Below are 26,632 nucleotides of genomic sequence, written 5' to 3' on the forward strand. Positions count from 1 at the left end.
GATTTCATTAGAAATTAAATAATGTTAACAAAATGTTATTAATTGCCCTTATTTGCATTTGGGTGTAAGATCTCTTGGTAGGTAGAAGACTGTGGAGTAATGTGGGCCAGCCATGCAGTGCTGGCTAGAAGGACTCTCTATGCCCCCATGTGGAGTCATTCTTACTTTCACACAGTGGTTTTCAAATTATGCTCCTAGATACATGAGTTCATTGCTCCAATTTACTTTTCAGTGTTCTACACTGTAGTCTTTTGACCTAGTTCTTGTATGGGTTTCATATCCCATCAGTGGATAACAACAGAGAGAGTATATTGTACAAAGAAATTTTAGAAGTAAGTAGGTAGTTGCACCAAAAAATCTTTGAAGGACTCCACCAACCCTGTGATTCTCCATCTATACATAGTTGTATCTTACCTCCTTAATACTGCCATCCATCATATAAATACTTATAAATATGATCCATTCACATATGTAAGGTTTTTTTTAAATGTTATCTTTTTATAGAGAAACCATAAGATAATGATAAAAGCCCTCAGCTAATTCTTTCAACATTTACTGAGAGTTTAACATTTAATGAGAGTTTGCTCTTTGTTAAAGCCAGTCCCAAGGGAAAGTCATTCCTCTCTAGAAAGCAGGTCTATGACCCACGTGTCACTATCCACCTGGAGACCACTTATCTAAACTGAGGGCACAGGACCTGGGAGGAGATAAAACACCTTCTGGATACTGGCTTTTTGAAACTCAAAACTAAAAAGTGATGGCAAACATCACATGAGCAATTATCTCAATAAGAAGACTTTTTATCACCATTAATTTGACTAGCCAAACAAATCAATCAAGCAAACATGGACACCTACCTAATAAGCATGTTTAGACTATCTGAAAGGAGAGAAACAGAAATCTATTCAGCAAGAAATAGATTTAGAGTAAATATAGTACTCTGTGATAGTAAATAAAAACATATACACTGCCACCAAACACATGCATTTGCATGCATGTACACACTCACACACCCCTATGAAAAAGCAGCACAGATAATACCATTCACTACAACATGACAGTCCTTATTTAATTTTGTTAATTTTGTACTAAGCTTGAATTTAATAAATGAAGCAAAAGCTTGGACTTCACAAGTGAGTAATAGGTAACTATTCATTATGTTTCTAGCATCAGAGGTATATAAGAAGAAATCTATTTTGGGGGGCTTATGAATCTACTACCTCTAGGTACCTACTCATAAATGCCACATGACATTTGTTAATGTTATACAGTAAAGATTAATAACTCATTTCTTCAAATCTTACTTTCTTCATAGCAGTCTTTGGATATGATATATCCATAAATCTCATCTTGACTAAACCTAAAATTATACAGTCGAGCTTGTCTGATTGAGATATAACTATTGAACAAAGTAGGGCCCGGTTCATCAAAAGTTTTACTTAGGTTTCTGAATAACTGTCAGCATATTTCAGCTGAGTATTATATAATCCAAAGCTATTTAATGGATAATAATGTAAAATATGATTGTAACATATTCCTTCAGTCACAATCATCTGAATTTGGATAATTCCAATGGTATGTCTTTCAGGAGAGACCTCCACTTAGAAGACTTTAAAGAGGGATTAATATTATTAAGCAGAGTTTGTTTAATTCAGTAGTGTTCTATCAGTAAAAATGCTTGTACTCCATGTACACTTGTATTTACACTATAAAGTCTAAGCTTCCCTTATAACTCAATCTAGCTCCATCTATACTTGCACTGATTTGTTTTGTTGATGCTAGCATCTCAGGAAAATTACTATATTATACCTTTAAAAGAATTAGAACAAATATCAGCAATAATTGTGGCTTACTTGTGCTGATCTGTTTTTAAGAGCATGTGTATTTGGAGTTTTTGAGCCACAAACATCAATGAAGAATCACATCCAGAGTCTAACCACCTCATGTTGGCTTCAGAACAACACAAAAGGACCTGCACACACTCAAGTCAACTGGCAACAACATCAATGACTAAAATATGTTAATATGAAACATGGAGATAACTTGAGCCATAATACTTCAAAATATATTTGAACATCTGTACTCAGAGGTTTAGCATTTACTGATTCTACAAATATTTTTGAGTGCCTACTACAGATCAGATTTTATTCAACTATAATAAGTTCTGGGGATATAATTATGAACAAAAGAGACAATCCAGTCTTCAAAGAGTTCACAGTTTATTAGGAGAGATAGATAACTAAACACATAATTGTAACAAAATGTGATAAACTATGTGAAAGTAAAAGGTATCACAAAAGCAAGCAGAATGACCCAGACAAAAGGGAAGCAAGTTATTCAAATGAACGTGTGTGCCTGGATACTTATGTAGGTAACAGTGGTGAGCAAAGTGAAACATGGTCTCTCTCCTCATGCAGCTTTTGGACAGGCAAAAGGGACAGATGTTAATCAAACTATCGCACAAATGACTGTAAATTCTCAAGCTCTGTAATAGGAAGGAGAGATACCTAAGACTATGAGCCTGTGGACAGAAATTATTTAGACAGAAGTTAGGGATGGCTTAGAGGAAGGGATGATAGGACTGAATCTGGAAGATGACAAGGAAGTAACTAGAGCAAGAGTATAGAGAAAGAATTCCGAGAAAGAATTCCAGGGAGATGGAACAGCATGTGCAAAGACCTTGATGGGAAGAAGCAAGATGAGAAAAATGCTTGGGAGGAATTAAAGAACTGGAGCAGAGAGCTGACAGGTGTGGGACAGAAGAGGCCAGCACAACCAGTCCGTGCAATCCTGCAGGTATATAAATGTGTCTTATTCTCTTTATCACAGCAAAGGGGAGAGTAGTAGTTCAGCCAGATGAACTCTAGGGGGTAAAAGGAGAGTGCAGGAAATAAAAAAGGGTGGTTTGAACTAAGATCAGGTGACATGGGTGAGGTAGTCACATGGAAACAAGTAGCTGGATTTAAGAGATGTTCCGAAATAGATTAAGAAATGACCCCTGAGTTTATGGCTTAAGTAACTGAATGAATAGTGATGCCCTTCCCAGAGAAGACTGGAGTTTTGGGAGGGACAGAGAATCCTAAGTTTGGTTTTGAACACATTGAGTTTGTGAAGTTTGGAAGATATCCAAGAGGGTATGTGAAGTAGACAGCTAGACAAATGGTTCTGGAACTCAGAAGTCAAGTATGGACCATGGATACAACTAATTTGACATTTACACTTAGATGGTAACTGATGAGATGATTTGTGGAGGATGAACAGAATTAGAAGAGGGCCTAGAACAAAACATGGTGGACTCCCAAGCTCTAATTACACGTGGAGCAATCAATTTTGTATTTTTCCCCTAGGTCCTATTGATTTCTTTCACATATTTTACCAAATGTTCGCTCAAAGTTTGTATGGGTTATATGGGAGTAAATCCTCCTAAATTAAATAATTATTAGTTCTTTATATTTCCAAAGTCATGCATTCAACCCATTGATGTAGATACAGACTTATTTCTTAATCCAATTGCATCACAACTCTCATTATCAGTTCTCAACCTTTTAATAGCAATTTTAAAATCCAAAAAGCTCTGAAAACCAGAAGTAGTTTTGTGGTTGTTGCTGTTTTGTTTGCTTTTTTAAGTCTGGTGCAAACCCATTTGGTGACAAAATCCGATCTGAAATAAAGTAAGGCTATTTATAATCTTTCTTTATCTCACTTATAGTAGATATTCATAGGAATTTCTGCAGATATATTAATGTGTTTGAATATGGGATGCAGTCTTGGGCCCCTCGGGGGTTGTCAAGGTATGAGTAGTAATGTACCACATTACCTTTCAATATCTGAAGTACTGAGAATTCTAAAACACACCTAGCCCTAGTTTTCTGGATAATAGATTTTGTACTCTTTTGGTTTATTGACTGAACATCCTGTAGAAAAGACTATGCTATAGGCTTTGCATAAATTATTTTATTTAATCTTATAATATCATAAATTAAAAATTCAAATAGGCCTGCACTATTATTTTTTAAAACTTCAGCACAATATTTAATTCTATTTTATTTTCTGAAATTATAATGTATCAATAGTCAAAATTCAAATTGAGCATATACTATCTCTTGGGGAAGAAATGCGATGAAGAAATGTGCTTTCTGATTCAACAGACAAACTGAATGAATGAAAGATGTGTTTTTCCTTTAATAAGAAGGAATTGTTCAGGTGTAACATTATATTTTTGATATTATTAGACATATTTATATGTAGTGCCTATAGCTGTGTTTAAATGAGTTGATGCTATTCTTGGAAGCTTCAGAAGTTTCTCATACAATTAACTTGCCTTCTGTAAATGTAGAAATATACCAGTTAGTTATTTAAGCTAGATTCATTAAAATGTCTTAAATTTCTTTTTTAAAAAGTTTATATGACTGCATTTAAACTTAAACATTAATATTTAATAAGAGGACTTTTATAAAGCAAAAGACATTTTGCTTCAGAAATCAACAATTGGGCTTAGATGATATTTTATACTTCACAGTTCCTTTCAACTTAAAACAAAGCTCTAATGTAATAGTTAAATGTAATTTTTTTCATCCTCAGCATAGTGACCTTAAATCATTTTCATTATGAAGTTGTAAATGTTCTTTCAAGGATTCACAGAATAAAGGAGCAACAAGACTGACTTCTTTAAAAGGTCTTATTTCAAATACCTTGGAAAGTCATCAGTGCATTTATTTTTAATTTTACATGTTCTAAAATAGATTCAAAACCATAAATAAGAATACCTGGGACCAAAATCCAAATCTCCCTATTAATTCTTGTCGTTGCTTGCATCATTCTGTCACAAATGCATTATATTTTCCATCTTTAATATATCCAATGGTTAGATTTGGGATAATATTAATATATCATCAACTTATACAGACCTTGAAGAAGAAAGTCACAGGCCACATAAGGTAGTTGAATTTATAACAAAGAAATTTGCGTATTTTGTGAGATTAAAAAGATCATAAAGGTTTATTCCTGGAAAAAAAATTCTAAACAATTCAAGTGGTTTTATCCTATCTCGGGTTTGAAAACTTTTTATATCCTTTATCTACTTTATGAGTTGATATATGATCATCAATTAATGAAGTCATTTTTATCATAATAAAATGTCATCATTAGAACTGCAGTATTCCAGTCTAACCACTTTCTAAAGAATATGATTGGGGCATTTTAGGTAGTTAAATATTAAAATAATCTAATTGAAAATGAGACTATGAGATTATTCATTTTGATTGACAAACTGCAGAAAATGGCTTTGTTTCATACGTACATTTCTATCACTTAATTTTTACAGTTATTATTCATATTTCTGGGGAAAAAAGGTAAAATTTGCATTGTCTTTGTTTTACTTAACTAGTAAATATGATGATCTCTGGCTCTTTGTGTTTTAAATGCATCTGTTATTACTTTATCTACATTAATCAAATTTTTCAAGTAATCATGCCTTCATGTAGGAAAGGCCTTCCGGTACATAGGTGTAGATACACCTCTCCTTGTCACAGAAGAACAATGTTTCTTTAGAATCAAAGAAACACACTCCCATCTTAAATTTTTTGGAGTTATAGAAAGTACATAGCCATGAAACAGGAATTCATTGAGAAGACTGATCACAGAACCTCATGGACTAATTGAACGCCCCAGAATGCCGAATAATAGTAGTCACTGTCACACATAGAATCAAACATTCCAATGGTTGAAGTAGGGACTTTTGTCCTCATTCCATAGATGAAGAAACTAAAGCTCAAACAGGTTATCGGACTTGGTCACAATCACACAGGCAAAAAAAAAAAAAAAAAAAAAAAAAAAGTGAACTCTGCTTCTTGTCTTCTGATTGCAAGTAGGGTATTCTTTCAACTACAAGGTATTAATTATCAGTTCACAAGGATAATAAAAATGAACTCCAGCCTCCACTATTAGAAAACAAATTGTGTCCTATATCTGTATACAAGTATCAATCAGCTGATTCCACTCTGGTGGAAAAATCTTTGGAGTTGCTTCCCCATGATTAGTTAACTTTGACTTGGCTCGCTCATGATTTTGTTTTTGTGTTTTGCTTTGCCTGTCTTGTAACCATCACATGGTGCAAGATCTGGGTTCTCTATCCAGTATGGAGCAATGCTGCATTTGATATCTATCATCAGAAAATATTAACTTTAGATGAATGTTTCCTTTTTTTTTTTTTTTAAAGATTCTTTGTTACGCTTTGGTCTCTAGATCTGTGTATTAAATGTACACAATTCTGAAGAGTCTTAGTCCTTTTTCCCAGGAGAAGATTTAGTTTCCTTATATCATCTTTACTGTTACTTAAATGTTTCTTTCCTGAAAACCTCTAACTCCTTTTCATGAGACAGAACAGGTAGATGGAGAGGGAGGAGGTGAGGAAGGCAGAAAATATTATTTTCAGCTTGGCTTATTCTGAATAAAAATCTTGAGTGTTCTAGAATTCTAGTTAGTATTGTAACTTTGGAATATGTGGAAAATATTTACTGTAACTTCAGAGATGAAGATCTAGGATTCTCTTTCCATTGTAATTTTAGCAGACAAACCAACTAAAATAAAACTTTTTCATTGAAATTTAAAAGGAAAAAAATACATAATTAAAAAATATATTATTTTAGTCTTTTTAAGCTTTTACCAATTATTTTCAATTATTCCATGGCAAATAAAACAATGCTTCCCTCGCCAAAGATGTCCATAGCCTAATCCCCAGAACCTATGATATGTAACCCTACGTTACAAGGGGATTTTGAAAGTGTGATTAAATTAAGGATTAAGGTGCAGCTGAGAGGCTGCGCTGGTCAAGGATGCTCAGGGATAACAGAATGATGGGCAAGAAGTGACTCTCACAGTGTGAGCTGACTGAAATAGGTAGAGTAAAAGCTGCATGGGGAAGGGAACAAAGGCCTAAAGGTGAGAAGATGGAGTAACCAATGGATTGAAAGACTCAATTACACCAAAGAGAAAGTACAAAGAGTAAGAATGCAAGAAAGCTGGAAGGCTGGGGCCCGAGCTTAGTACACTGGATCATCCTCTGAAATCCCCTAAACAAGGTACTCCAGAATCTGCCCCTGTCAACTTTTATGTTTTCATTTTTTCCTGTCAGTTGCTCACTGCCCCTAAACTGAAGGAAACCAGCCGACACTCCCATAAATGTCCCTCCCTGATCGTTACTACAGGTCACTTGCTTGGTGGTGGCAAAAATTCTACCATAAAGGATTTATTGGTAAAGTATACTGTCTATCAACCATGCTTCCTCTTATCAGTGAGAAATCATTTCCAAAACTGCAACATCAGACATGGTTTTAATTTTCCTCCTTACTGCCTGGAGAAAATCTTACAATGACTAAATGGTGGACATTTGTTCACTTTAAATATGATGTTTCCATGAGACTAAACAAAGTACAGTGATACATTGCATAGCTAATTTGGTTTCTAAGTGTTTCTACCATTTAATAACTTATTATAATTTAATAACTTATTGTCACAGTTTATGGGAGTCTTCCTTGTCATTGAAACTGAATTTTTAGGTACGCAGCCACAAGATTATAAGGTAAGCAGACAACTGCCATGGAATCCAAAGACGATAATAAATAGAATGAATAGGACACAGTATACTACATTTATACAGTATTTTACTATCAACAGAGAACTTTCTTACCTACTGAACCCTTTTATGATTTCATATTTCGTCCCTTATGATTCTAATCTCTTATTTCATGCATTTTACTGATGAACTAATGCTCAGAGGGGTCAACCAAGTTATAGAAGCAACACAGTTAAAAAAATCAATCTAGATCTGCTTACATTATACTCTCTTCAAAGTTAAAAATTATACTAATAATTATCATAATAATGGTATAAATTCTAGTAAGTATAGTAAGTATTGCTTTGTGTCAGGCACAGAGCTTGGTTTACCTTGTCTCAGGTAATCTTCATAGCAAGCCACTGAGGTGAGCTGCCTAATTCTCTCCATAGGACAAAGTAAAAATAGAGGATAGGTTTAGGAGCTTTGAGGCAAAACAAAAGTTCAAATCCTCACTGGCATCACTACTGAGTCTCTGTTCCTCATAAGAAGTAATTATTAAAGCAAAGCTTTTTGCCTTTCAAGTTAACAAATATGCCTTAATTCTTAATACCTAGTGCTGAGGAGGGAACAACACAACAGATACTCACATGAGTTGCTACCAAGGAGGTAAATTTGTGCAATACATTTACATAGCTTAAGGAAATAATCCTAAATGTGTAAAAACTCTGAAGCATCAAGCTGATCATTGAAACATTATTAATAATGATTCTATAATATAGAGAAAATATCAAATTTAAATATATATTCCAATGGTGTCTCTATAGCATGCTTTCAACTCTGAGATTTGATTTAGCTCTCTCTTTTACTCAGATCAAAGGGCTTTATTGCTAAAAACAGTTAATCATAAAATGACTAGAAAGTATTAACTTTGAAAACAAAACTAAAGTAGTTTCCTTTCCCTATATTAATCACAAAATTTTAAAAAAACAGAATGATACATCAGGTGACATACAAGGGAAAATATGACTATTAAGCAAGCTATTTTAAGAAAAGTGCCATAACTTTAATGTCATTACTAATATTGTAGCTCTAACTTCTATCTAATCTTATAATTGAATATATTTAATAGAAGTACATAAGGTAGCAACAAAGTTCTGAACATTTACTAAACATTTCCATTTCCATGGGAAAAGTTAGAATTTTAGGAGGGTTAAAGAGCAGCATGTAAATAAGTCTTTCAAACAATAACAGGATATTTCAAATTCTCAGTGTCAAACACATTAGGATACTCGACCAACATAAAACAGATCATAAAAAAATATGCTTACAGCAGACAATAACCTCAATGCATTCTCCCCATAAAATCCAACATTATGGTATTGGCACAAAAACAGACACATAGACCAATGGAATAGAATAGAAACCCCAGAACTAGACCCACAAAATTATGGCCAACTAATCTTTGACAAAGCAGGAAAGAATATCCAATGGAAAAAAGACAGTCTCTAACAAATGGTGCTGGGAGAACTGGACAGCAACATGCAGAAGGTTGAAACTAGACCACTATTCTCACACCATTCACAAGAATAAACTCAAAATGGATAAAGGACCTGAATGTGAGACAGGAAACCATCAAAACCCTAGAGGAGAAAGCAGGAAAAGACCTCTCTGACCTCAGCCGTAGCAATTTCTTACTTGACACATCCCCAAAGGCAAGGGAATTAAAAGCAAAAATGAACTACTGGGACCTTATGAAGATAAAAAGCTTCTGCACAGCAAAGGAAACAACCAACAAAACTAAAAGGCAACCAACGGAATGGGAAAAGATATTTGCAAATGACATATCGGACAAAGGGCTAGTATCCAAAATCTATAAAGAGCTCACCAAACTCCACACCCGAAAAACAAATAATCCAGTGAAGAAATGGGCAGAAAACATGAATAGACACTTCTCTAAAGAAGACATCCGGATAGCCAACAGGCACATGAAAAGATGCTCAACGTCGCTCCTCATCAGGGAAATAAATACAAATCAAAACAATACTCAGATATCACCTCATGCCAGTCAGAGTGGCCAAAATGAACAAATCAGGAGACTATAGATGCTGGCAAGGATGTGGAGAAACGGGAACCCTCTTGCACTGTTGGTGGGAATGCAAATTGGTGCAGCCACTCTGGAAAACAGTGTGGAGGTTCCTCAAAAAATTAAAAATAGACCTACCCTATGACCCAGCAATAGCACTGCTAGGAATTTACCCAAGGGATACAGGAGAACTGATGCATAGGGGCACTTGTACCCCAATGTTTATATCAGCACTCTCAACAATAGCCAAATTATGGAAAGAGCCTAAATGTCCATCAACTGATGAATGGATAAAGAAATTGTGGTTTATATACACAGTGGAGTACTACGTGGCAATTAGAAAGAATGAAATATGGCCCTTTGTAGCAACGTGGATGGAACTGGAGAGTGTGATGCTAAGTGAAATAAGCCATACAGAGAAAGACAGATACCATATGGTTTCACTCTTATGTGGATCCTGAGAGACTTAACAGAAACCCATGGGGGAAGGGAAGGAAAAAAAAAAAAGAGGTTAGAGTGGGAGAGAGCCAAAACATAAGAGACTGTTAAAAACTGAGAACAAACTGAGGGTTGATGGGGGGTGGGAGGGAGGGGAGGGTGGGTGATGGGTATTGAGGAGGGCACCTTTTGGGATGAGCACTGGGTGTTGTATGGAAACCAATTTGACAATAAATTTCATATATAAAAAAAAACTGAGAACAAACTGAGGGTTGATGGGGGGTGGGAGGGAGGGGAGGGTTGGTGATGGGTATTAAGAAGGGCACCTTTTGGGATGAGCACTGGGTGTTGTATGGAAGCCAATTTGACAATAAACTTCATATATTGAAAAAAAATCCAACATTATCATGTGAGAATAAATTATTCTTTCCATCCTTACGGTATTGTCTTGCCCAAACCTGGGAGCTCATTTCAAAGTAAATTTCTAAAAGTAACACAAACATAGATGTATAAAGGGGCTTGCTTTCAAAAAGCAGCTCAAATAATAATGTCGACCAGATTCTCTTGCATCTCATCAAGGGTTTTGTTTGGTGTTTTATTTTGATTTTTTTCTTTCTCTTATAATTCTTCTTAGAACAACTACCATCAGTGGCAAGGTCAATGTGGTCTTACCACAAGTCACTAATGACTGAATTGGTATCCTGATATCTGAGAAGTCATTTGTTGTCACATATCTATCACTAACCCTTCAGAAGAGTAAGAGTACAATGTCTTATTAAGACTTGGCCAAGTTAGGGTAGAATTTCAAACTTATTGAACTCTATATGTGCATAGGGAAAAATGGGATTGTTTTGTAGCCTATAAATATATTGCCAGCTCTAGTAAGCGACAAGACATCTCACTCTAGAAAGTCAAATGCTGCAATGTGTCACTTTCAAACTTCTCTCACTGGTCCCAGGAAAATAGGTACATATTTCAAATAAAGTTATTTAAAGTAGATTCTGGTATACAGACACCCACATCCTCCAAAGTTAAATTTCCCAGTTAGACTGTCTCCAGTCAATCTGACCACTTCAACCTGACAGGCAAGCCAGTCAAATAAGCAGTCACAGTGGGCCAAAAATCTGTCAAAATGGTTTGCTTAACTGGTGATGACTTTCTGACTGACTTGAGCAGTCACGTTAATCAAAACAGTCAAACCAGATTTCCCATGTATACACAGTCTTAGCTCTTCCTGTGTTAGTAGGTGTGCCTTGTTTATATATTTTAAAGGAGTTTTATTAAGTTACACTGTTTAATAGAAACAAGTCAAAAATGTGACTAGCTAGTTTGACAATTAGGGCTCTCTTCAGAGTTGGTCCTCTGCTTCAGTACCAGGGAGAAAAGCCTCGTTGGGCCTGCCTGATAGCTACAGTAGATAGATATCAGGGTAGGGGTATCTGATATCTATAGTAGGGGACAGGGGGAGAGCCAGACAACAGACAAGCATCATGGAAGCTATAAGGACCCATATTCCCAGCTCCTAATATTGTTTGGTTAGAGGACTGACACGTGTCCTGACAAGGGATTAGGCTAGTTACACTTTTTGAGATTAAATGAAAACCCTTAAAAAGAACCCAGTGTAGGGTTAGTGACATAGATGTCACTCTTGACAATGGTTTTCCATTTTAGTGTGAACAGCCATTTTTGTCAGAAGAAGGATAAGCTTTAAGAACCCCCTTAATTAGGGGCGCCTGAATGGCTCAGTCAGTTAAACCCCCAACTCTTGATTTCAGCTCAGGACATGATCTTGTGGTTCATGAGATGGAGCCCTATATTGGGGTCTGTGCTGACAGTGAGGAGCCTGCTTGGGATTCTCTCTCTCCCTCACTCTCTTCCCCTCCTCTGCTTACACTCTCTCTCCCTCAAAGTAAATACATAAACATTAAAAATGATAAGAGTCCCTTAATTAATTTAAAAATGGGGGTTACGGCAATTTAATTTCTCAGCTTGCACAAATGACAACTTTAAATTGCAGGCTGATATTTCAAAAACACTGTTAGAGCAGCAGTTGGGATTGCAGGTTTTGGAATCAGCCCACCTGGCTTCAAACCTAGGCTCTTCACTGACAAGCTGTGCACCTTCTGGCGAGTTAGTTTTTTTCCCAGTATGTAAAATAACCTTATCTATACAATGGGCACAATACTACTACTCAATTCTCAGGATTGTCCTGATTACCAAATAACAATGGTAGCAAAGCACTTTCAATAGGATAAAGTAAGGAAGACTTGCCATGGACAGGCATCCCACCAGAGGAAGATGGTCCAGCTCAAGCTCACCATAACTGTGAGAACATCTTGCTCAAATAAAGTATTTCTATAGAGTACTAGACTTCTTTTATATTTGCCCCTTATGTTTGTTTTGAGTCTTGCCCAAAATAATAGTTTTATCATTTGATATCTTTATAATTTCTAATAACAACACTAATAAGCATAGGCTGAAGTTTCTAGGTCCTCATTCTATGCTTAACGCCAGCTTAGTCACTTTCTCATTTAATAATCTTGAAACCCAATGAGGTATATTAGGTTTACACATAAAATTGAGTTTCAGTCAAATCACATGATCTATCTGGCATCAAGCAACTGGTTTTAACAGAGCTGGTTTTAAAACCTAACCATCTTTAAAACCTACACTCATTCTAATACGCCATGTTTCTAAGAGCCTATAATGTAATAAATATCTAATAAAGAATAACATTCTTCTAGCAAAGAAGAGTAGTTGATATTGAAGATTTGGGACTTCCTAAAGAGAAACATTTGTCTATAGGGCTTCTGAAGGTATTACAAGTAAACACTGACCTATCATATTCAGAGCTCATGTTCTTTCAACTTCCTTTATTGCCACTTTGGGTTTCAAAACAATTAAAAAATGCCTGGAACACAAAATTCATATATTCTAAAGGACTTAGAACTAGACAGGATTTCAAAGACGGTTCAGTCAACAAAAACAAAAGTAGAAGGTCTTGTTAATTGAAGATGGCACGCACTGACTGAAAACTAAGCAGCTGTTGTGACATCAAGACCATTTCATACTGGTTTCCTTGGGTGATTTTTCTGTCATTGATAGAGGTAGTAATCTCAGATTATAACATGCAAAAAAAGCCTAAGGACTCTGAAGGAGCATGAATGAATGATACTTCTGGGAAGAGCCCAGGCTTCTAGCTAAAACTCAACATTGGAGGGTGCAATCCAACATATAGGATTAACATCTCAGGAGACTTGCCCGAGGTCAGTTCATCTCTCTGTGATGCCTTATCCTCTAGATGGAAATAAAAACAGTGAACTCTCTTAAATGTGCCCTATGGTCTGATTAAAGATTGAAAAGGTCTCTAAAAATCCACAGCACTCCCAGGGAAAAATGCTAAATATCATTATAATTATTACACCAAATGCCATAATTTGGTCTCCTCAGATTCCCTTTTTATGTAGATTCCATCACACTCTGACTTTTGACTTTTTGCCTCTCTGACCAAATCTCCAATGACAAAGCAAAGGGAAATGTTGAGGCAATTAGTGGGAAATGGAAGCAATTAATTCCCTTTTTTAGTAGAGACCTGGCCTCTGTGAACCAGTTTAACCAAAAATAATCAATGACCTTTCTCTGACCAAACTGAAGAAAATCTACTTGATATTTGTCACTGGTTATCCATCTACTGCTTCAACATTAATGAGTCTTTTCACTTTGCCCCTTTCTTTTTTGAAATAGAGCCATCTATTCTGGTCCCTTGTTACCTCTGCAACTGCTATTTTTGCAAATCGAATACAGTCAAAGACCTCGTTATCCATGTGTAAGCCTGGAAACCATTTTTAGTATAGCTGTGGTTTCTGATTTCCCCAACCTTTCTCCCTTGAACTGTTTCCCCTTCTCTAAAATAAAGATGGGATCTTGTTCAAAATGAATGAACTAGAACAACAAAGATACAATTTAAATTTGAAAGTGACCAAAAAAAAAAAAAAAGATTGTATAATTCACCTAGGTCTAAGCACCATCCAGACCTAGAACCAACTCCTTGCCCCATCACTTACTCACTGATTACCTTGGGAAATTTACCTATCTTTCAAAAATCTCACTTTTCTCTAGTGAACAATGGAGATAAGAGCCTCAAGGGTATTGTCAGCCTCAAATGAGGTGATACATGCAAAGTTTTTAGCACCTGATGAGAGCCCAATCAATGTTAGCTATTATCAACTGGAGAAGAGAAGACTTCATGCAACAGAGCTGCATTTGATATTCATTCAAACTCTTCCAAGATGACTGCTACTCAAGCAGAAGTAGTTAACAGTCAGTCTCCTTTTTATCCCCAAGTAGAATATGAGTTTGGCTTATGCATTTATTTTATAAATTCTTTCCTTCTAGCATATTCTAGAATATCTTTGCTTGCTATTTTGTTGCTATTCATGTGTTTCGTATTTAGAGAAATACATTTTAAGCAACTGGTCAAAAGTTTTGTCATGTATTTCATTGGACATGCTCAGTAAGACTGAATATAGGTGAATTTAGATACTACTAGTACAACCAGTATTTCATTTTGAAACAAATAGAAATGTGAATAAATTGGCAGTACATCGACATGACCTATGAAGAAAGGCAAATTAAAAGTTACCTCCTGAATTACACAAAGAGTTGCTTTGTTCTCTACTTCATTTTGCTCTGAGAGCTCTGTCCTAGGCCTCCTCTGAGGCTGTATTTAGGAGAGGATATCGAAGCAGGGGGGAGGAGAAAGCCAGATATATGATATAGTAGCCCATTTCATGCTCTGAAAATCTGTCAGAAATGTGAGATCAAGGATCTCATAGGGAGAAGGAGAGAGGTCCTCCCTTTGGGCTCTGACCTAGATTTCCAATCTTAGAGTTCCCACATCCAGTCTAAGTTTGATATCCCAGGCATGAATTCAGAACTACTTTTCAGGCACAGGAGACCTAAACTTTAACACCACCAGACCCCCATCCTTCACACTCAGTCCCAGCCCTAGTCTTTTACTCTCCACACCAGATATTAATTCAACTCAGAATATTCAGCAAACACACACACACACACACACACACACACACACACACACACACTTATTCAAAGTCACATGGCAAGTTAGTAGCAAGCTAAAAACGCTAAACTTCTGACTTCCCATTTCAGTGTGTTCTCTCAGCACTAAACCAAGCAACCACAAAGAAATCACTGAATCACTTGCAAATATTTGCTTGGCCCACTAGTTTGGGAGCTAACCCATGTTCATTTTCAGTGGTTATTTCTACAGTGGAAAATGACATCGTCCACCACCTTTGATTTTCTTATGAAGTAGGTTCTATCATATTTTTAGCAAAGCACTTGCCTTCTGTTCTTGCCAGAGGTACAACCGCTTTGCAAAGTATTACCCAGAGGCACACACTTGTCCTTGTTCTCTTAAAGCAGATACAGGAGTGCTCTATAAACAAAATCTAAAACTAATGGCTCTAGTCTTTCATCCCCCCAAACTGTGTTCCAAATGGCCAGAGATATCCAGCTAAAACACAATTAGATCAAGCTACTCCTCTTGTTAAAATCCTAAAACCTTAAAAGCATAGTTATGGTCTGCCCCCATCTTAACTCTCCAGCCCTACTTTATGTTATTCCCCACAATGATCGCAAGCTCTAATCAAAGACCCCTGAATGTGCCATGCTTTTCACAACTCTGCACATGCTAGTCTTTGGTCTGATGCTTTTCTCCTATCCTTTGCCTGCCTAAAGAATAGCTAATTATTTTTCAAGGGTTCTTTGAACCCTTCCCAAACCCCCAGACTCATAGGGAATTGATATATACTTTTATAACTTGCCAGTGTGTTTAATTGTTGAAATGCCTCACCTGCTCATTGGCAGGTATGCTATCTTTGGCATCTTAGCATCCTTAAAACTTAGTGCTACACCTGGTACACTCCTCTACTTATATACCTTCAACTTACCCAACTTGCATAGATGTTAACTAAGTCATTGCTCAAGACAAAACTACACATTTTCTACCTTTTCCAGAAGGTGTCATCAGTCACCTCACTGGGAAGACTCACCACTGGTTTGTTCCTACCCTAAGAGTGGATACGCTCAGAGTTTTCCAAACACTATATCCCTACATGTCCACAATAAATGTTCAAAAGGTCACTAAGACAAAAAAAAAAAACGGTTGTTTGCAATAAAAACAATAGATGTTCTACAATTTGGGAGCATAGAGAATGTAAACACGGTAGAATACACTTAGGGGAAATATCTTTAATGGTAGGTATAATTCTGATGGAAAAAGCAAATCATACATCATGTGAAAAGAGCCTTGTACACGTGAAGGACAATCATAAGCTACAGAAGAGAAAAAGTGATTGTCTAAATGGAAACAGAGAAACTTTTGAGAATATGACCAAAAGATCAATGCCTTTCGACCTAAGATTAATTAAGGAGAAACCTAAAAGTTGGCCAGAACTTAAAGTTTGATGGTAAAAATGCTGCTGACAAAATTTCTATTGCAGACCTCAGATTGTTCAGTAGGTTCAAATCCTTTTAAGTCTGCACAGGATCAAAGGGAGCAGACATTATAAACATCTTAGCTGCTGAGATATTCCTTGCAGACACTAGCTGAGATCATTACCTGCCTATAGACAGATTTTCAAAGTAGTAGGTACTGGTCTAGTTTTGGGGGGGAGTGGGGAAAGATGTTAGATAGAATGAGTTTTTGGCAAAGGGGAGATAAAAGTGAAATATCTGACTGAACAGATAGAGAGTCCTGGCTCAAATTCTTATTTGTATGGAAATACATCTAAGGAAGCTGAGTATCTTTCAGAACTTAATTTGTTAATGTGCATATGAACTTCTGTATTGGGAACATGGTCACAAAATAAGAAATACAGAAAGAAAGGGAGGGATAGAAGGATTCTCTGGCCCAGTAGAAAAACACAGAAAGTGAATCACAATCTGTTTTAGTACGGTGGTGGAGGAGAGTGTTTCAGGAAAGGCAAGAGACGATGTGCAAATACTCTTCCATGGTAACTGTTAGGAATGAACATAAGGGAGCATGGGAATCCTTATTAAAACTAAACCTCTACTTCCTAGATTCCTTTTTTTTTTTTTTTTTTTTTTTTACTTCTTACCTACTCTTTCAAATCTGCAGAAATGAAAAGAAAAACAGCAACCTAATGGATCTTTAAGATCATTAGGCCCAACCTCCTATTATATCCTGAGAGCAATTACAAAATCCGTAGCAAGGGCTTTCTCTCCTTGACCAACCTATTCCTGTAACTGGTCACCTGAGGAAATTCCACAACCTTACTATTTCACTTTTTAATAATACAGATCCCCTCAATTTTTCTGATGTTTAACATAAACCACCTGTAATACATTCTCATACCATTCTTCTTTTTTTTTTTTTTTTTTTTTTTTGCTAATGAGTAAGCATCCAGACTTCCCATGCTCCAATAAATACACTTTAATGGAATCACATAATTATCTATCCACTAAGCTCTCAAAGTGATGTCTGCCAAATCTTGATATGTCTCCAAACACCTGCACCCCAACCCACAGACTCCTTAACTGGCTGGTAGCTCACAAGAAAATAAGGAATATTTTTATACATTAGTTTCTTGATAAAGAAATAGTCTTTTTCTATAAGACTATTGTTAAGCTCTCCTCTTACGACTGGCTCATGCTTTGGAAGTCACTGGTGGTTCTTAATGCTTTCCTCAGCTCTGTGCCTCACAGACTCTTCCTGATCTTAGTAAACCCACTCAGCAAAATCTGAGCAGAAACTATAATTTGCACTCTACATTTGTTTTGTTTTATTTTGTTTGCCGAAGAGTGTAAAATTTGCACTGTGCTATTTGTAAACATTATCTTTCAAGATCTGCTATCATTCCACTGCTTAATTCAATATTTTATACTAAAAGAGTTAATTAAACATCTCCTTGAAGAGTATGGCATGTCTAATAAACTTTGGATAATTTTATTTGTACGTTGATTTGCAAAGAGTTTAATGATTGCATTTCCACATGTATAATATGATTATTGTTGTATCAGTATCCATCATTATCCCCTTTGAATCATGTTTTATTAATTCATTTGAAACCATTGTGTAAGAATATTTCTTTCAGTTTCTCCTTTCCTTATTTCTCCTTTTCGGCTATTCAAACCACTGTTTTCAAAATTGTTCCCTACTTCCACAGTGTCAATTACTACAGTTTCTGAAAACTTCACTTATGCTATATATGTGCATCATATTTAAATGTCTCATAATTATTTTGGTTATCTAGAACTTATAACAAACCTTGTGCCATAGTCATTAAAATTAAGTTGACGCTTAAGAAACATTTTTCAGCTTGTTTCATTTTTGACATCAGCTCCAAGTTTCAGTTCAATAAAATATACTCATGCACTTAACTGTTCTACTGTTTTGTAATAAAACTGAAAAATTTTTAAATAACAATAATAATCAACATCAAAGGAATAAACAACATGGAAATTATATACACTCCACTTGTTTGATAGCTAAAAAAGACTTTTTATTCTCAAAATGGAGATCACAAAGTCGGCATATTCAAGGTAGTTTCTACCAAAAAAAGGTAAAAAGATTTACTATTCATTCAAAAGCGACTCGAAAATGTAAAGCTACACTCAGATTCATCTAAAATAGTAGTAAAGCAAAATGGTCTGAATAATCTTGATAATACACCCCACATTCTGTTTCACTTTGTTTTGTTGACACTGTCTCTGAATAGGGAAGAATTGTGAAGGTTATTTTGGTATCAATGTTAAATAAAGTTTCTAGTAAATAAGTTGCTAATAAGCTACCCAAGATGAATTCAAGATTACTTCATGTTTTTTTTCTCAAAATGTCTATTCCCAGTGAAACATTTTAAGACAGTATGGGAATATAATTCACATACACAAATATATAAAAAATAGATGTGTACATATGTGTGTATGTATACAGATGTATAGATAATCCAAGTCTCTACTACAACTCTATTAGTTATTACAATTGAAAACTATTACTATAAAAATTTATTGGTGGATATTTGACATCTCCTACACAAACTTTTCAAATCCAAATCTTTATTTAAAAAAAAAAAAACAGAATAATTAGTGCTGGAAAAATAACATACACTAAAGTACTTTCTGGTGTTAATTCAGCTATGAACAGAACTCATATTTTCTTACCTTTAAAAGCCGATAACATATATATTGCAAAGATGTAAACAGAAATTAACATTTATTCATAAAATAACTTATAAAATGCAACAAAATGTTAAATCAGTCCAATTTAGTAAATATCCAAGAATATTAAACTGGAAGAGGAAATTGCTTCAGTTATCATGAACAAAAATGGTAATTTCTAAATCTTGATTAAAATAAGACATTAATGAAGTTTCAGATATATTTTACCCAAATTATAGCAAATCACAGTGCAACTACCCTAACATCCTGATATCTAACGATCATGCGAGATGAAACCATAATTATAAGCAAGCCACACATACCAAAGTAAAATAAGTATTGATTAGACTTGTCTTCAGTTTGTTTAAAGTACAGAAAATTAACCTGCCAATTTAGTTACCTACCAGCAATGATTGGATTCTATCAGTGTTATCACCTCTATAAACAGCACCAAATTATAATCCCTCTTCCCATAACATAAGCACCATGCCAAAAGAGACAACCAAAGTAAATGATCTGATCATGAATAATGAATAGTTAGGGCTGGTTGGAATCCACTTAGTTGAGGAAAGAGAAAAGAGAAGTGGCTCATTAGGGCATTTCCTGAAACTTGGTTGGAATTTCAGTTAAGGAAGAAGAAATGACACAGCAGTTTCAAGTAGGGGGACTTCCTTTCTTTATCTGAAATATGCTACCAATTTGAGAAACAGCACTCCAACAAAAGTACTCCACAGTAATGTGGCCACAGTAAAAGCTCTCCTTGATCCCGTTATTGCCCGGTAATTAACATTTCTTCCCAGAATATACACAAGCAGTACATGGTTGTTATCAAAATGGACTAAGATCCCATATTTATTGCAACATGTAAAGTCTCATATTTAACACGTCTTCAACAAACCAACCTGCTCCAATGTTCATATTTTAAAAATTGCAGTTTTGTTTAGAGTATTAATAGATTTTGAGTTTTTGCTTAAGGCAATCAAATGCCCCATATTTCATATAGTCACATTTACCTTACGTATGATTTTGTTCTCAAAATGACTCCAGGATGATTTTCATCTTGTTCAAGAATATTTTATCTTCCTATGTAGATGGAAGATACACAGTTCAGCTTATAAGATTTCTAACAATAATATAATAATTATTATTTTTCATATTCTACTGTGATCTGTAGTTTTAAGCAACAGAAGCACTGGTTACTTATTTACTGCCCTTACAAATGAAACTTTTGAAAAGATTTCACTTTATATATTAGTTATCTGTTTGAGCTGAAAAATCTAAAGATGCAACTTTTTTCCCACACTATAATATGTAAAGAGAAAATCTGCATTTATTATATAACAGTAACACCATTTGCTTACTCTATCTAAATCTATATTTTAAAACAATATATGTAGCAAAGCATTCCCATTAATTACTGAGGTTAAATGCAAAGGTTACTGTGCTTTGAAAATTCATGCAGTTGGGGCGCCTGGGTGGCTCAGTCGGTTAAGCATCCAACTTTGGTTCAGGTCATAATCTGGTGGTCTGTGAATTCGAGCTCCGCATCAGGCTCTGTGCTGACAGCTCAGAGCCTGGAGCCTGCTTCAGATTCTGTGTCTCCGTCTCTCTCTGCCCCTCCCCTGCTTGCAATCTGTCTCTCTCTCTCAAAAATAAATAAATATTAAAAAAAAAAGAAAAGTCATGCAATTAAATTATTTATGTTTTTCAAGGAGTGGAAGTTATGTGAAAATATCTCAGCACTTTATATGTTGCTTCAAGAATGATAAAATTATTAAGAAAAAAAGTTCTCATTGTCAATAGCAAAGTTTTGAGTCATTTTACATTTTCCAATGATGTTGTCATACATTTAAATCTCCTAAGGTGATAGGAAGGAGTAAATATTTAATTGAGAGTAAAAGTCACTTAGATGAATAGAAGAAATAAAGAAACAAGATTAACAAGAAACACTGTTAAGAAAGAGAAACATTTGGGATTTTAACTCATATTGGAAACTACTTCAGACTAAATTACAGTTTAAAATACATTTTTTTTTGATTCAGAAGGTAAGTTTTGAAGCTGTATTACTATATGGGCATACATGTTGGTTTTGAAAAGTTGTAAATACACACATGGCTACATAGACCTAAAGAAATAGGCATCTATGTGTTTACAGTGCTTATCTCTTAAAGTGGCCCAGCAAAATAATTATGATCAAAAAAAATTATTTACCTAGAGTTTCTATACTTAATATAATAAACATGTATGTTATTTGGGCTAAAATATAGTTTTAATTTAAAAAAGTAGGTTATACATCAAAACACTTAGGGATAGCATACTACTTATGTAATACTGTATCATAAGAAATACATGTTTGGTCTTCAACCCTGGTTCCCGATTTCTGATCAGGGTGAGAGAAACATTTTTTTTTTTTTAATTCATACAGTCCCTCTCAACCACATATGGCTTTATGTTAATGAGGTAATTTGCTAGGCCCCTAAACAGCGTCAGGATGGGGGCTGGTTGCCAGAGGAACCAACCATGTGACTAGAAGGTTATCTTTCTAAGTCACAGATTTTATCATTTTATTCTCCTTGTTTATAACAATCAGAAACTTCCTACTGCCTACACTTTGATTCCAAATTCTCTAGAATAGCTTACAAAAGTCTTCACAACCAAATCTGCGTCTGGACTTCAAGCTTTATTAGAAACAGCCTCCTTTCCTTCTGCTTAGAATGTCTTGCTGCAAGACTCTCCTTTTTTCAAAGTCTAGATCATATCTGACCTTTCCTTGAATCTTCCTTGAAAGATAAGGAGCTCCCCCCAAAAAAGGAAAAAAGAAAGAAAGAAAGATAAGAATTACATGTACTTGTGTGTGTACCAATATATTTTAAATACCAAATAAATTTATAAATTCAATATTAATATTTATCAAAATTCTAGTTACATTCTACTGGGTATTTCTTCTATTATTTACTAAGAATAACAAATGAAAAGCATAGGCAAAATATTTTTAAAATAAAAAATAGTAAGGAAATACTTGAAATATAAGATAATGAACACATTATAAAACTACACTAATCAAAACAGTTTATTTCTGGTATATAATAGAAAACTCAAATCTTCTACATTTTTAGAAATTTAGTATATGTTGAAAATTGTACTTCACATTAGTAGGAAATTGATGCATTTCTCAATGAATACTTTAGGGGTAAGGGACTAACACTGTGTTGAGAGAAAAAGAGGGAAATAAAAGTAGAGAGAGACCCATACCTCTACAACACCAAAAATTCAATTTTAAAATCTTAAAGATTTAAATATAAAAATTTCAAAACATCATTTAGAAAAACATGAGTGATTATTTTATAACCCACAGAGTAATGTGTCAACAAAGAATAATATTGCATATTTGATCACATAAATATTAAAACCTCTCTTAGAAAAGAAGCATTTTTTGTAATTTGACAAAATAAAAACTGGTAAAATGCTTTTTCCCCCCTATAGCTTCAAAGCATATAGTATATAGTTAATTGTCACACTGTGTTACAAATGTTTGATTATTTTTTTTTGTCTTCTTACCTGAAAATGTGTGTATTGTTGGATTGGATCATAAGAATTTCTTCTTTTATTAGTAGTAATATTCTGTCTTAGTTTATGATGCTGAAAGTTATGTAAAATACATATCTCTGACTTATCCTTGGCAGGGAGTAAGGATCTAGGATAGTTATACTCCCCCAAATCTATCAATCACTGTTTTCAGTCTGCCTCCAAGGAAAATTAATTCCCAGACACATCCTGCCCAAGTTTCACATAAGCAAAGTGGATTCTGTCACAGCGAGGGCACCCCTCTGACAAAATCTCCAGTGCAGGCTGTTGGAAGACAAGCTGTCATTCACTGAAATGGTAAGGGGTATATGGAAGTATAGACAACACCAACAGCATCCGCTCCAACGTTTTAGAACTGGTCCTGTCACACAGCATACAGTCTATATTAAGTACTAAGTTTTAATGTTCTTTACATTAATCTTCCCATCAAAAGTAATACCATATTTATTTATTCATTCATTTGTTAATAAGCTTCTATTGAATGCCTTCAGTTGATCAGGCACTAGGATAAAAAGATACACACTTATGGTTCTTAACCCTCAAAATTACAGTCTAGTAGAATTTGGAAGATAAATTACCCATGGTTTAAAACAGTTAAAAATAGGACGTCTGGGTGGCTCAGGAGGTTGGGCATCCAACTCTTGATTTCGGCTCAGGTCATGATCCCAGGGTCGTGGGATAAAACCCTGCTGAGTGTGGAGCCTTTAGTATTCTCTTTTGCTCTCTGCCCCCTCCCCTTCTTGTGCTCCTACGCTCTCTCTCTTTCAAATAAAATAGCTAAAGACAGAAAAATTAATTTAATGGAGGAGCATTTAAAATAACAAACAAAAATGATGTAAGGAATAAAAGGATTTTTTTTACATCTGATTTTCATAAGAAATAGGATATTTCAATAAGAAATACCATGAAAGTAGAGATTGTTTGGTGTCTAAAGTCAAACACATTTGGGGGCACCAAGGTAATCAATAACAGGTAATATCTAAGTTAAATAATGTTTGCATTAAAAATATTAGCAGATCAGGGGCGCCTGGGGCTCAGTTGGGTAAGCATCTAGCTCTTGATTTTGGCTCAAGTCATGATCTCACATTTGTAGGATCCAGCCCTCCTAGTTCTAGGCTGACAGTGCAAAGCCTGCTTGAGATTCTCAATCTCTCTCTCTCTCTCTCTCTCTCTCTCTCTCTCTCTCTCTCTGTCACACACACACACACACACACACACACACACACACACACACACACACTGCCCCTCCCCCACTCACACTCTGTGTCTCTCTCAAAATAAATGATTAAACATTAAAATATATTAACAGATCATATAGGGAAAAACTATCTCTTGCCAAATGGTAGCTAACACACTCTTGGAAAAGGACTCAGAAAATAATTCTACAGATAGGTAAAAAGCAGAGTAGAAGATAGTATATTAGCCCTTCAAAAAAAGAAAAACATTTATATTATTCCATAAAATAAAAAAATTTAATGGAAATTGATTTTACACCTATACACTGGGGATGTTGAAGATATTTATGCCCATAAATATGACTTTTTTCTTACCAACAAATAGCCTAGTTAAAGACAATCATCACTCTATGGAAATTTTCCAATTTGAAAAACACTGAAGAAACCCAGCTTCTCTCTTAAAAAAGGAATCAAATAAATCAAAGGAAAGATATATTTCTCCTAAGAAGTTTGGAAATAAAGCCCAAGATCAATATTACCATAGAAAATAAGCAAACAAAATCAATTGTGAGTATGCAGAACTGAAATTTATATGTCACTCATGAAGAGGAATCATGCTTTTAAAGAGATTAATTTTATAATTAAGTCACTTGGCAAATAATTGGCATTAATTATTTAAAATTCTGATTTCACTTTCAGTTTGCCGAAGTGCAAAAGTCAGAAAGTGAATATTCCATGTTTTTATATCAGAACCCCAGACTTTGCCTGAGTAGCACTTTAACAAACACCAAATATCAAATCTGATCTTGAATTCTGATATCATTTAAGAACTACAGACTAACATTTAGGAGTCAATCCCACTAAAATATGAACGTTGAAACTTATTTTTATTTCTACTCTTTCATTAGCACACTAGCAAGTATAATATTTGTAAACTTTTAAAATATAAAATTGAACTTAAGTTTTATTCTATCAAAGTTATTATGTCCTTAACAAAAGGCATCCAGGCACAAGGGCCGTGGAACACCTGTAAAATGTGCATACCATTATACAATTGAAGTATTAGTTCTTTCTTCTAAAATACTCTACATCAGGGCGCCTGGGTGGCTCATTTGGTTGAGCACCTGACTTCAGTTCAGGTCCTGATCTCATGGTCTGTGGGTGTGAGCCCCGCATCGGGCTCCTTGCTGACAGCTCCAAGCCTGAAGCCTGCTTCAGATTCTGTGTCTTCCTCGCTCTCTGCCCCTCCCCCACTCTCTCTCTCTCTCTCTCCTCTCTCTCTCTCTCTCAAAAATAAACATTAAAAATAATTAAACATAATTTAAAAAATACTCTTCATCTACCTCAGTTAACTTTCAGAAATATCAAGTCATTAATCCACCAGTACCAGCAGAAGTGCATGGACTTATCATTGTTGAATGAAAATGGGTAAACTCTATCAAGAGAATCAAATGACTTTTTCAAGTTTTTCTGTCCCCAACAATTCAGTTTTGAAGAATAAAAGTCTCTAGAAACTTTTAAGGCATTAATATAATTTAATTCTTCTATGACACCAAAGGCTTTAAGATTTCCCTAGAGTTTATGTCTGATCTTGATCTTGGCATACACTAGAGTATTCAACAAGAACCAGCCCTTCTGAAAATTATGAAGTAGGCAACACTTGTCTTTAATATGAACTCTCTATGTCCTTTCCCCTTTTGCCGATAGGTGCCGTGATTCCTTATTATCTTGCCCACTTTGCTGCTAAAACTAGTTTTAGAAGACTGTCTAATTAATTCATTACATACTTTATTCACTAAGGTATAAATGAGTGATAACACTTAAAATATTCTCCTTCCCCAAAGCATTTGCATTTGGAATGTAATGAATTTTGAGGTAAAGAGGGAAGATATATTCAAATTTGTGAAGGAATTATTACAAATAAAATTCCAGAAATCAATAATATCCCATGGAGGCTGTCATCTAATCTGAGCACTGTTAGACTGAACGATCCATAAAATAAATAAAAGCATAAAGCTTCTTTCTTTGTAATGTTAGGATGTTCCAAATGAGATGGCATGTCCCATGATTGACATTGCAACTCCCTAGAGATTGGAAAAATGACAAGTCTTTACAGTCTGCCAAAGTCATACAGTTGATCTCTGTCTGACAGGGGAGGATAGGGTATTTTGTTGAAACAAACAATTCCAAAAAGAACCAGAATGTTAAAAACAAAATGCTGTTTAAACTCTACGTGACCGGTGTGGAAAAGTGGAGAGCTCTGTTCCACACCGTTTCTAAAGGATCCTTGATAATGGAGACTCCAATTCCATACCAGCTTCCAATACCACTGAGGCAGGGAAACAAGATGTGGATAGAGGTTCTTAAAGCTTCTCCAAGAAGTGACACTCATCACTTCTGTTTATCATTCACTGACTAAAGCTATCAACGGTTAATTTAAAGGAAATTAACCTGCAATTCTCTCATATGTTGATAAGAGAGAACAGGGATTTTTGCTATTAGGGCGAAAACTGTATCATTCTCCTAATATCCTTTAACATATCAACTTTTCCCAAGGAATAACTCTTTAATGAAGGTTTGTTTTTCCATAATGTC

The 26,632-nt window shown here is 35.0% G+C and overlaps 1 protein-coding gene across 5 annotated transcripts in view; it reads right to left on the bottom strand.

Moving 5' to 3' along the window:
• TFEC (transcription factor EC) overlaps positions 1-26,632 on the bottom strand; it is a 188,551-nt gene that overhangs the window by 56,755 nt on the left and 105,164 nt on the right. Inside the window, exon 1 of one of the 5 annotated variants that reach the window (XM_019418064.2) lies at positions 19,682-19,813. The exons of the other annotated variants lie outside the window; for them this stretch is intronic. The gene's annotated coding sequence lies outside the window, so the exon portion shown is untranslated. Of the gene's footprint in view, positions 1-19,681; positions 19,814-26,632 lie in introns of those variants that run through there. 5 annotated transcript variants of the gene reach the window in all.

Source organism: Panthera pardus, unplaced genomic scaffold (assembly GCF_024362965.1).
Source record: "Panthera pardus isolate Hobbes unplaced genomic scaffold, ASM2436296v1 HiC_scaffold_8, whole genome shotgun sequence".
NCBI lineage: Eukaryota > Metazoa > Chordata > Mammalia > Carnivora > Felidae > Panthera > Panthera pardus.